The following is a 13,761-nucleotide window of genomic DNA, read 5'->3' as shown; positions in this document are numbered from 1 at the left end:
GACTTGGTGCTTGTCAAGTGGAAACACCAACGAGGCCCAAATTATACTTGGGAAAATAAGATTGAGATAAGAGCAAAATATCCCCATTTGTTTTAATCGCTCAAATTTCGGGGACGAAATCCTCAAAAGGAGGAGGTATTAGTAACATACACGTTTAGTTATCATGTTTTGTAATTTAAAAGTGAATAATATTATGAAATATTATATGACATTTGAGTAGTGAGTTCTAACATATAGTTTTTACTAGAAATGAAGTAAAACTATGTTTAAAATCACTCAGAAAATATTGAAAGTATTATGAGATTCCAATCAAATGTCAAATATTGAAAGTTCATAAAAATATAAAGTTTGAAATAAGTAAAATATTATTATTGAAATTTTTAAAGAATCTCTTTAAAACATTTAGGCGAAAACCTCATCAAAATCCGTGTTATAACAAAGAAGTAATGACCAATCGAATATCCGCGACAAAATCGACAAACACTATGTAGCTTAAAAAGTGAGTTTCGATAAACTAATTTTTAACCTTAGTGATCTAAATGAAAGTCATAATACTCGTTAAACTGAGAATTACGTCCAAATCTGACTTTGTATGAGGAAGTTATGATTTTTCTATGTTTCAGAATACGAGTAGACAACTAAAAACTCGAGATAAATATCGAGTGATTTTTACCTGACGCAACCTAAACGAGAATCGAAGGTCTCATCAATAGTAGTACAACAGTAAAAAGACAGACGAAAACGGACATCAGATGAATAAGTTATAAATTTTTAATGGATTTTCCTGTCCCAACCTGTTAAAGTAATAATATTAAAAATAAAGTCAATATTAGCCGATGAAGTCTAAACGAAAGCTGTAGAGCATAATTTCATCTACGCTTGCATATAAAGAATGTTAAAAACAGAGCTTGTAAGCAAAAGATATGGATTTTGAAGTTTGGGACACAAAAACCGAGAAAAATCCCAAAATTCGAGAAATTTAGAATGGATTATGTTCAGCCACATCACCCTCGCACGCAGGTGCCGCATGTTGGACACGTGTCACACACCCCTTGCACCGAAGCTGGAGACCCTCACTAATGATGCGTGCCTCGCATGTCGGCCCTCACACCCTCCACATGCACGTTTGCATGCTCGCCACCTGCCTTCCTCGCATGCGAGCCACGTGCTTCTTCCCTCTTCTCTCCTTGGTTCGAAGCCTCGCCTAGATAAGGGAGGTGCAAACCCTCCTAGGTAAGTTTGGAAATTTGACATTTTTCACACCTAAATCCATTTTTAAGCTATTCCAACTTCCCCCAAAGCCCCAGGATCAAACCCAAATCCTGAAAAACGTTCTAAAGTTCTCGAAGAGCCTAGTAAAATTTATCTTTTCAGTTTGAAGCTCAACCTTCGCAAGGCCCGGTTTTAAAGAAAGCTCCCTGCTTTCATCAAAGAAAGCTAATTATAGTAACGAAGTGCTGCCCTAATTACTATTTTAATCTCGAGTTAATTCACGGTGAGTTCAGTATATAAGAACAATTGTATGTTATGTGTTATATGTGCTATCTGCTTTTTCGTTGTTATTATTTCTGCTATGTATGATAGCAAAGCTGTACATTTTGCCATGTGATCAGTGAAAGGACTTAGATTCATAGTGGTATTGGTATGTAGCCTCTAGCCGTGTCGATCATGTCTCGTAAGAGAATGACTTCTACCCCTATGGCATTGAAAGAAGGTTAGATAGGGCTAAAAGCCTCAAATCTACCAACATGTTTCATCAGAAAGTGTATGTCTTTTGTGCCATTTGGGCCAAAGCTTTATTGATGTATATCAAGTACGGAAATTTTTATGTCTTATTGATTGTATATCTTTGAATCAAATTGTTGAGTGGTATGGAAAGCTTGTCACATGATTCACATATGCCTTTGTTGTTCCTGATTCCTCCTTGTTTCTGTCATATTGAAGTGTATATATATATATATATATATATATATATATATATATGGCATAATATTATATTGTATCTATTATTGAACTCACTAAGCGTCACTGCTTACCCTTCTCAATGTTTAACAATTGCAGGCAATAAGAAACCAATGTGTGTGTGTGTGTGTGTGTGTATATACTAGTTGAAGATTTAGAATAGTTAATAATATTACTTTTGTACTTTGGTTTATGTGTGTATATGAATAATAGATTCCTGGGTAGTTATGTAACATACTAAAATTTAGTCGGCTTGTATCCAGTCTTTCGTAATCAAATTATCAATGTAAAATATTATTTTATGAATATGCATGTAGAATTTTTTGAAGTAATTTAGAGTAACTTGGAGTAATAATGTTTATATTTATGAAAGTGTAGGTCTTTCAAATCATGGTATCAGAGAAATAGTTTAAGTGAACAAAATTCCACGGATTGGTATTTAGACTTAAACTGACAGATGTTCAATATATGAATAGATTCATTGTAAGTATATGGATACAAACCTTGGGAATTATTTAAGTGGAGTATTGGGTAGTGATAAACCCTAGTATTCTAAAATAGTAACTTACTTTAAAATTTTCATAGAATTAGTTTAAGTGAACTAGGTATTTTGAGAATTTCTAGACTTAAACATAGGTTACTAAGGGATGATGATACGACATGTATCTAGTATATTTTAGGTTGAATACCTAAATGGACACACACACTAGAATATAAGAGGAGATATGCCTTATATTCTAATATGTCATAAATGAATATACATTGCCTTAGGTTGCTTACCTATATTGCTATTACTTGCGAACGTTTAAGGTCTATTGTCGACCTTGGTCTGGAAGGAGCAATTTTATGTATTCCATATTCTGAAATTTCCGTTTTATAACTGATAAGAAACTTTCCAAAGTGAAAATTAGACTTATGATAGTTGACATCGATAATTTTATAGATAAACGATAGAGGGATATTGTAAAATAATATTTATGAAGTGTTATCATAAATAGTGTATTAATTCCTATTGAGTGGTATTGTACATTTAAAGTATGTTAGATGAAATAATAACATCTTTGGAAGAATGTTGTGCGTTTGGAACACATTTGGTCAAGATAAATGTGTTGGTGCAATCTATGAAGGTGTTCCAACACTGTATAGATTGAAGCAGTGATTGGCTATAGAGTCAGAAGAACCGAAGATGGTGATCAATACTTTGGTATTATTGCAATTAACGTTGTGCATTGTAATTGATGTTGTGCAAAATTTAGAAGAATTAAATGAAGATCAAAGGAAAGGCTAATGAAGTTTTCAGACTCAATAGGCCAAGACTTTGCCTAAACATTTTGATGTAGTATGTAGTTCAAGTAGTAACCTTATACAAAATGTTCAGAATTAGTATTTAATGGTACTGAGTGACGATTTACTTCTATGACATCCTTATGATTTACATTATGTGTTATGTCGACTTTAACATACATGATTTGGATGGTGAATTATGCCATTTAGTCGTAAAAGGCTAAGTAACTTACTTATCTAAGTAAGGTAGAATGCTTAGTTGAAGAAGGAATACACCCATAGTGTTGTATCTGAAAAGATGTTGTTGTTAGGAATGACAGAGAACCTTGTTGAAGCTAGTAGAACATGCTGAGATGCAGCTATAAGGACTTCTTTGGATAGACTCCTATGAAGAAGACTTAAATGTTACAACCATGAGAAGAAAATTTAGTCATATACATGAATAACGATGTCATGAAAGGATAATGAAATAAACAAATATGCATGATGTCTTGCATGAGTTAGAAGGTGATACATGTAGTTGGAAAGCGTTTGTCTCCACACTATTGGAATAAATTTTGGTGTAGTGTGTCTTGCAGAATAGACGCTACCTGAGAAAGAATTTATATGAAGAATTGGAAGTAAAATTTCTATCAACCTACGAAAAATTATTAGAATATGCTAGATCGAGCATACGCATAAAAAGGATTCTAGAAGGCGAGTATAAGAAATCCAAGATATGTTTAATAGAAACATGAAATCCCTAGTTGAGTCTAAGAGAAATTTTCGTATGTACTTGTTTGAACCTATTCATGTGTGATAAGTCGCTTTGTGAAAACTTTTGAATGGTGGCTTGGAAAACTATGAGATAATACTTGGGAAAAGTATGAGTAGGTGTGAATAGTAGTAGAGGCCTATACTACTGGAAGCACAAAACTCACACTTGGATCAGGGAAAGTCACAAGGTTACCAAGAAGCTAGAAATTGATTTCGTGTTTGTTTGAGTATGTCATTACCTTCGTTTCGGTGATGACTAAGAAAATAATTTTCGTTTAAACCTTAGTGGTTGTAAAGAATCGAGTTAAATTAATATAATTCTTCGAAACGAGTTGATTGGTTCATAGAACCATGTTTTGTGTAGCAACGAAACTTCAGTTGGAAGATTGAAGAAGGAGATGCTTGAAGTAGTCGATAAAAGCATAACAATCTTCATTAAAAGATTAAGTAACCATTTACTAGAAGTGTTACTAGTTATGAAGATATTCTATCACATTAGAACATGAAGGAAAAATTCTTCTATGACAATGTTTGACTAAAAGAAACAAGAGTATGGTTCATTGTCTATCTTTTGTGTTATGAAATCAAAGGTCATTAAAATATGACCATTCGAGTTGTTATTATACAAAAAGTGAAGAACTTATCTTGAGCGAAGTCTATAAATCAAATTTAAGAAGGACCAAGAGTCTACAATGAGAATTGAGTTTTTAACACGGAGATTAGGATTGAAAGCCCAATACAAAATGAAGAACGAGTATAGGTATGAACACCGCCGTCAGTTAAAACGTTTGAAGAGTTTGAGAATGGTTAGGCAAACCAAAAGCTAAAGACCGTACAAATCAGATTACCATATAGCAGGCACGCGAGGACATAAGTGTTGTGACTAGTTCATTTCTCGTCAACTCTAGATTTCGATGTATCAAATTCTTTTGTGTCTCATAAATTTGCACATTGTTTTAAAATTGCTTGTTATACATTCGCCCAATCATTTCATGTAGATACCGCGAGAAGTGTGTCATTACTTTCTGATAAAGCCTATTGAGATTTTGTCTTAGAAACTGAAGGCTATAGTGTACTTGCTAACCTAATTCCTATCTTCTTGACCAAATTTGATATTATTCTCGGCATAAATTGGTTGTTGAAGAACCAAACAGAACTCTGGTGTTACAAAAAGATGGTATGCATCTCTATCGAAGGGAATGATCCTATTTATGTCTACAGTGAACAAAGAAATAAAAATCTTAAATAAAATCTTTTTCCTAAAATTTGTAAATTTAAATCGAAGGGATATTCTACCTATCTATTCTATACATTTGATATCTTAAAAGTGCAGAAGAAAACTGTAAATGATGTTTTCCCTAATGATTTTCCTGGACTTCCCTGGATAGGCAAATAAAATTTTGAACTAGTTTTATGTCTAGTGCTGCTCCAATTGCCAAAGACCGATATACAGAATGATAACATTTGGGTAATAGTCAATCGATTAACTAAGAGTGCATATTTTCTTGCCATGCGTGAAACAAAACCAATAGAGAAATACACAGAAGGTATACTTTGATGAAACTATTGCGAGACATGGTGTGTCACTAAAGATTACTTCCGATCGTGATAGTAGCTTCACTTCTCATTCATGGGAAAGTATGCAAGGTGAGTTGAGATCTCGTATTACTCTCAGCACAACTTATCATCTCCAGACAGATGGTCAGACGAAGAGAACAATCCAAACAATAGAAAATATATTGAAGGTATATGAAGCGCTATATGGGTATAATTGTCATAATCCATTATGTTGGCGTGATATAGGACAAAACGTCTTGGTGGTCCTGAAATGATTCAAGACACCATTGACAAGATTCAAATTGTACGAGAAAGAATGAAAGCAGTCCAGGATCGATAAAATTCCTATGTTGTAAGTAGAAGACAAACTATAGAATTCCATATGAGTGAATTCGTAATGCTGAAAGAATCCCCATGGAAAGGAATTATGCGTTTTAAGAAGAAAAGAAAATTGACTCCTAGATTTATTGGACCTTTCAAAATCATCCAGAGAATTGGTAAACAAGCATACCGTTTGGACTTGCTGGAAGAATTGGTAGGTATTCATGATCTGTTTCATGTAAGTTATATACGTAAACGTTTAATCATATATGATGAAGCAGTTCCATTATCCGAGGTGAAACTGGATAATAAGTTACGATATGTAGAAGAACCTGAAAAAGATTGTAAACAAAAGAACGAATGAAATTACGTAATAAAGAAGTAGACTTGGTGCTTGTCAAGTGGAAACACCAACGTGGTCCAAATTATACTTGGGAAAATAAGAATGAGATAAGAGCAAAATATCCCCATTTGTTTTAATCGCTCTAATTTTGAGGATGAAATCCTCAAAAGGAGGAGCTATTAGTAACATACACGTTTAGTTATCGTGTTTTATAATTTAAAAGTGAATAATATTATGAAATATTATATAAAATGTGAGTATTGAGTTCTAACATATAGTTTTTACTAGAAATGAAGTAAAACTATGTTTAAAATCACTTGGAAAATAGTGCAAGTCTTATGAGATTCCAATCAAATGTCAAATATTGATAGTTCACGAAAATATAAAGTTTGAAATAAGTAAAATATTATTATTGAAAGTTGTAAAGAATATCGTTAGAAACATTTAGGCGAAAACCTCATCAAAATCTGTGTTATAACAAAGAAGTTATGACCAATCGAATATCTGCGACAAAATCGACAAACACTATTTAGCTTAAAAATTGAGTTTCGATAAACTAATTTTTAACCTTAGTGATCTAAATGAAAGTCATAATACTCGTTAAACCGAGAATTTTCATAAAAAGAACGTCCAAATCTAACTTCGTATGAGGAAGTTATGATTTTTCTATGTTTTGGAATACGAGTAGACAACTAAAAACACGAAATAAATATCGAGTGATTTTTAGCTGACGCAACCTAAACGAGAATCGAATGTCTCATCAATAGTAGTACAACGGTAAAAAGACAGACGAAAACGGACATCAGATGAATAAGTTATAAATTTTTAACGGATTTTCCTGTCCCGATCTATTAAAATAATAATATTAAAAATGAAGTCAATATTAGCCGATGAAGTCTAAACGAAAGCTGTAGAGCATAATTTCACCTATGCTTGCATATAAAGAATATTAAAAACAGAGCTCGTAAGCAAAAGTTATGGATTTTGAAGTTTAGGACACAAAAACCGAGAAAAATCCCAAAATCCGAGAAATTTTGCATGGATTATGTTCGGCCACGTCACCCTCGCATGCAGGTGCCGCATGTTCGACTCGTGTCACGAACCCCTCGCACCGAAGCTGGAGACCCTCACTGATGACCCGTGCCTCGCAAGTCGGCCCTCGCACCCTCCACCTGCACGTTCACATGCTCTCCACCTGCCTTCCTCACACGCGAGCCACGTGCTTCTTCCCTCTTCTCTCCTTGGTCCGAAGACTCACCTAGATAAGGGAGGTGCGAACCCTCCCGGGTAAGTTTGGAAATTTGACATTTTTCACCCCTAAATCCATTTTTAAGCTATTCCAACTTCCCCCAAAGCCCCATGATCATATCCAAATCCTGAAAAACGTTCTGAAGTGCTCGAAGACCTCGGGAAATTTATCTTTTCAGTTTGAAGCTCAACCTTCGCAAGGCCCGGTTTTAAAGAAAGCTCCCGACTTTCATCAAAGAAAGCTAATTATAGTAACGAAGTGCTGCCCTAATTACTATTTTAATCTCAAATTAATTCACGGTGAGTTCAGTATATAAGAACAATTGTATGTTATGTGTTATATGTGCTATCTGCTTTTTCGTTGTTACTATTTCCGCTATTTATGATAGAAAAGTTGTACATTTGGGCATGTGATCAGTGAAAGGACTTAGATTCATAGTGGTATTGGTATGTACCCTCTAGCCGTGTAGATCATGTCTCGTAAGAGAATAACTTCTACCCTTATGTCATTGAAAGAAGGTTAGATAGGGCTAAAAGCCTCAAATCTACCAACATGTTTAATCAGAAAGTATATGTCTTTTGTACCATTTGGGCCAAAGCTTTATTGATGTATATCAAGTATGGAAATTTTTATGTCTTATTGATTGTATATCTTTGAATGAAATTATTCATTGATATGGAAATCTGGTCACATGATTCACATATGCCTTTGTTGTTCCTTGTTCCTCCTTGTTTCTGTCATATTGAAGTATATATATGGCATAACATTATATTGTATCTATTATTGAACTCATTAAGCGTTACTGATTACCCCTCTCAATGTTTAACAATTGTAGGCAATAAGGAACCAATATAGATATATATTGGTTGAAGATTTAGAATAGTTAATAATATTACTTTTGTAGTTGGGTTTATGTATGTATATGAATAATAGATTCCTGGTTAGTTATGTAACATACTAAAATTTAGTTGGTTTGTATCCAGTCTTTTGTAATCAAATTATCAATGTAAAATATTTTTTTATGAATATGTATGTAGCATTTTTTGAAGTAATTTGGAGTAACTTGGAGTAATAGTGTTTATATTTATGAAAGTGTAGGTCTTTCAAATCATGGTATCAGAGAAGTAGTTTAAGTGAACTAAATTCCACGGATTGGTATTTAGACTTAAACCGTCAGAAGTTCAATATATGAATAGATTCATTGTAAGTATATGGATACAAACCTTGGGAATTATTTAAGTGGAGTATTGAGTAGTGATAGACCCTAGTATTCTAAAATAGTAAGTTACTTTAAAATTTTCAGAGAATGAGTTTAATTGAACTAGGTATTTTGAGAATTTCTAGACTTAAACATGGGTTACTAAGGGATGATGATATGACATGTATCTAGTATATTTTAGGTTGAATACCTAAATGGACACACACTAGAATATAAGAGGAGATATGCCTTATATTATAATATATCATAAATGAATATAGCATGCCCTAGGTTGCTTACCTATATTTGCTTTCATTGTGGGAGATTGCACGATGGGGTGTGCAAGGCAGGGAGTTTCGGCTGCTACAAGTGTGGCCGGACTGGGCATATGAGCAAGGATTGTACCGCCACTACCACCGCCATTGCGGCGTCAGATCTGATTTGCTTTCAGTGCAATCAGAGGGGACATAAAAAGTCGCAGTGTCCGAGTTTAGCAGTTGCAGGGAAGTTGTCAGCACCTTCCCCTGCTACTTTGAGGATTACAGCTGGCCGTCAGGGCCGAGTTGAGACACCGGTGGCGAAGAGTAGGGATTTTCAGCTGACAGTAGAGGAGGTGCGAGCGACTCTTGATGTGGTGACGGGTATGTATTTCTCCCTTATCTCTGCATTTATTATTGATTGTTTCTAATGGTTATATGTTTTTTATAGGGTCGTTCTCAGTGAACGGCATTTCAGCTACAATATTGTTTGATTCGGGGGCTACCCGATCATTCGTCTCTCTTGTGCTTAGCAAGAGGTTTAGCAGAGCTCCAGGAGAGCTAGATTGTCCACTTGAGGTTGAGATAGCAGCTGATAGGACCGTTAGGGTTGCAAGGGTACACAGAGGATGTTCTCTACAGTTATTTGATGAGTAGTTTCCGGTGAACTTGGTCCCTATTCCCCTGCGATGGAATAAGGTTATAGTAAGCATGGATTGGCTAAGCCCCAATGGGGCGGTGATAGATTGTGAGCTGCAATTAGTGAGAGTTCGCACTCCCAGTGGGGGAGAGTTAGTGATTCAGGGTGAGAGGCCACAACGCGGACCAGTTCTGTGTTCAACGGCGAGAGCAAGGCACTATTTTCAGTAGGGTTGCGTCGGTTATGTTGCCTATGTTTTAGATGCCCGGGAGAAGGGCAAGACGATAGTTGATGATGTTCCGGTAGTGCGAGACTACCCGGATGTATTTCCAGAGGATTTGTCTGGAATGCCTCTAGAGAGGCAGGTCGAGTTCAGGATTGACCTAATCCTTGGTGCGGCTCCGATAGCCAAGGCACCGTATCGGTTGGCTCCCCCAGAGATGCAGGAGTTATCTACGCAGCTGCAAGAGCTACTAGACAAGGGTTTTATCAAGCTGAGCAGTTCACCCTGGGGTGCACCGATTTTCTTTGTGAAGAAAAAGGACGGGTCGCACTGTATGTGTATAGATAACCGGGAGCTGAATAAGGTAATAGTGAAGAATCGTTACCCACTTCCGAGGATAGATGATTTGTTTCATTAGCTACAGGGAGCGTCTTGGTTTTCTAAGATCGGTTTACGCTCTGGGTATCATCAGATGCGAGTCAGAGGCGAGGATGTGCAAAAGACTGCTTTCAGGACCAAGTATGGACATTATGAGTTCATGGTGATGCCATTTGGGCTCACCAACGCCCCAGTCGTGTTCATGGATCTCATGAACCGCATGTGCAGGCCGATGCTGGATCGGTCTGTGATAGTATTCATAGATGATATCTTGGTGTATTCCAAGACTCAGGAGCAGCACGAGGAGCACCTGAGGGAGGTGCTGGAGATTTTGAGGAGGGAGAAACTTTTCGCAAAGTTTTCCAAGTGCGAGTTCTGGTTGCGCGAGGTGCAGTTTCTTGGACACCTCGTCAACCAGAAGGGTATTTTGGTAGAACCGGCCAAGATAGAGGTCATGATTTAGTGGGTGGTCCCGAAGTTTCCATCTGAGATTTGGAGCTTCCTAGGTTTGGTAGGGTACTATAGGAGATTCATCCAGGATTTCTCCAAGATAGCAGTACCGCTCACCCGACTGACCAAGAAGTCGGTGGCGTTTCGTTAAGGGCCTGAGCAGCAGGCAGCCTTTGAGACCCTCAGACTGAGATTGTGCGAGGCACCGATTCTTACCCTACCAGAGGGCATAGAAGATTTTGTAGTTTACTGTGATGCCTCGATCACAGGTATGGGAGCAGTGCTGATGCAGCGAGGCCATGTGATAGCTTACACCTTGCGACAGTTGAAGCCTCACGAGGCTAACTATCCTACGCATGATTTAGAGCTGGGGGAAGTGGTGTTTGCCCTTAATATTTGGAGACATTACCTCTATGGGGTCTGATGTACCATTTAGACGGATCACAAGAGCTTGAGGTACCTCATGGATCATCCGAATCTGAGCATGAGGCAGAGGTGATGGTTAGATGTGTTGAAGGATTACGATTGTGAGATCCTTTATCACCTAGGGAAGGCCAACGTAGTGGCCGACGTCCTGAGCCGCAAAGCAGCAGTGGCCCCGATTAGAGATATTTGTTTGAGGGTGACAGTGATTACTCCATTGTTGGAGCAAATCAAAGAGGCGCAGGCCGAGGGCATCAAGGAGGAGTGGTAGAAGTGTAAGAGGATTATGGGCCGAGTACTTTCTTTTGATTACGACAGTCGAGGATTGTTGACTCTTCATGGGAGAATGTGGGTACCATACTGGGGTGGAGTACGGCATGTGTTGATGGACGAGGCCCATAAGTTTCGATTTTCCATCAATCCAGAGGCAACGAAGGTGTATAGGGATCTTCGACCCGACTATTGGTGGCCCTGCATGAAGCGGGATGTCGCCTGGTATGTGGAAAGATGCCTGACCTGCAGGAAAGTTAAGGCGGAGCACCAGAGGCCTCACAGCAAGATGCAACTGTTGGACATTCCAGTGTGGAAATGGGAGGATATCACTATGGATTTTATCACTAAGCTTCCCAAGACCACACGTGGAGTGGATTCGATTTGGGTTATAGTGGATCGGTTGACGAAGAGTGCTCATTTTATACCGATCGAGGAGAGCATATCGGCTGAGAAGCTAGCCGATATATATGTGCGAGAGGTCGTGGCACGACATGGAGTGCATGTATCAGTGGTGTCAAACAGAGATGTCCATTTTACTTCCAGATTTTGGAAGCGGTTTCACGACGAGATGGGTACTCGTCTCCATTTCAGCACCGCTTTCCACCCTCAGACGGACGGGAAGAGCGAAAGGACGATTCAAACTCTTGAGTACATGGTTCGGGCATGCATCCTAGATTTCGGTGGCCATTGGGATACATATCTTCCGTTAGCGGAATTTTCGTATAACAACAGTTATCATGCAAGTATTGACCACCCTCCCTTCGAGATGCTTTATGGGAGAAAGTGCAGGACCCCAATTTGTTGGGGCGAGGTCGGTCAGCGCGTCATTGGGAGCATCAAGGTGCTGCTCAAGACGACAGAGTTGATCCAGCAGGTTCGTAGTAGACTGCAGACGGCACAGAGTCAGCAGAAGAGTTACGCCGATAGGAGGCGTTCAGACTTGGAGTTTCAGGTGGACGACATGGTCCTTCTGAAGGTATCACCCTATAAAGGTGTCATTAGGTTTCAGAAGATGGGCAAGCTGGGCCCCATGTTCATCGGTCCTTTTACGGTTTTGGCCCGGGTGGGTCGGGTCGCTTATCGGTTGGATCTTCTGGTAGAGCTTAGCCAGATCCATAACACTTTCCATGTTTACCAGTTGCGGAAGTGTTTGGTGGACGAGTCAGCAGTCGTACCCTTAGAGGACATTCAGTTTGATGGCAGCCTGAATTATATTGACAAACCGATTGTGATCTTGGATCGAAAGACGAAGACCTTGAGGAACAAGGTGGTTCAGTTGGTAAAGGTGCAGTGGTAGCACCGAAAGGGATCTGAGTGGGCGTGGGAGACAAAGGAGGAGATGAGGGAGCACTACCTAGATTTATTCCCAGATGCAGCAGCAGCAGACTTCGAGGACGAAGTCTGAGACAAGTGGGGGAGAGTTGTAATGCCCCGATTCTGGTATGTTATTTAATATTATTATTTATTCAAGTTTCAAGAGGGACTCGACGAGTCAGTAGCCCAACTCGTCGAGTAGAGACGGGATTTCGAGCACGTTTGAGTTGGCAACTCGGCGAGTCCATATCTTGGACTCGGCGAGTCCATGAGTCTGAATGAAACCCTAAATCCTTGGGTTTTGCACCCTATTTAAGCCATGTTAAGAGCCCCAACCTCGTCCCATTCACCCTCAGAGCATCATTTAGCAAACCCTAAACTTTCCTTGAGCATTTATTGTGTGAATCTTGAAGTTTTGGAAGAGAAGAAGTAGCTAGATCCAAGGGAGTAGAAGAAGGTCCAAGATCTTGCATCTATTGCAGAGTTATTGAGGTAAAACCGGATCCCCTCTGTTGCTATGATTGATTCTCTTTTGTTGAATCACATTTAGACCATTTTAGGCATTCCTTAGCTTATTTATGGTAGAGAAATCACATTTAGGTGATTGGACTCCGGGTCTAGCCATGTTTCAGTCCCAAAGTCGTGGATCTAACACATTTATGGAGCCTTTTTGCTTGAAAGCCCTAGATCTATTTCTTTAAGTGTCTTTTTAGCCTTTAAATCCGTTTTCATGCATTTGCACACGTAAAGTTGGAAACTTTACGTGGTAGCTAAGCTTTATGAACCCATATCTATAAGTTGTATGCATTAGATTTGAGCAGAATCATCGGAGTAGTGTTGCATGCAACCGACTCGGCAAGTTGTTCTTCAGACTCGGCGAGTCGGGTCGCGAGTCCCCGAGTTCTTCCCTTTTATGTGTTATGTCGAGTGGAATCAGTGAGTTATGGGAGGACTCAGTGAGACGGAGATCGGACTCATTCATGTAGGGACTTGGTGAGTCAATGCCCTGACTCGGCGAGTCCAAGGCAATCTTCATACCTCAAGAATAGACTCGAATAGTTGTGCATACAACTCGGCGAGTCATAGCCAGAGTGTTCATGTGTTGAAGGAGGACTCGACGAGTTGTTCATACA

The sequence above is a fragment of the Lactuca saligna genome, chromosome 7 (genome assembly GCF_052625555.1).
Source record: "Lactuca saligna cultivar CGN05327 chromosome 7, ASM5262555v1, whole genome shotgun sequence".
NCBI classification, from domain to species: domain Eukaryota; kingdom Viridiplantae; phylum Streptophyta; class Magnoliopsida; order Asterales; family Asteraceae; genus Lactuca; species Lactuca saligna.
The sequence above is the reverse complement of the archived record's forward strand: the minus strand, read 5'-3'. Positions refer to the sequence as shown.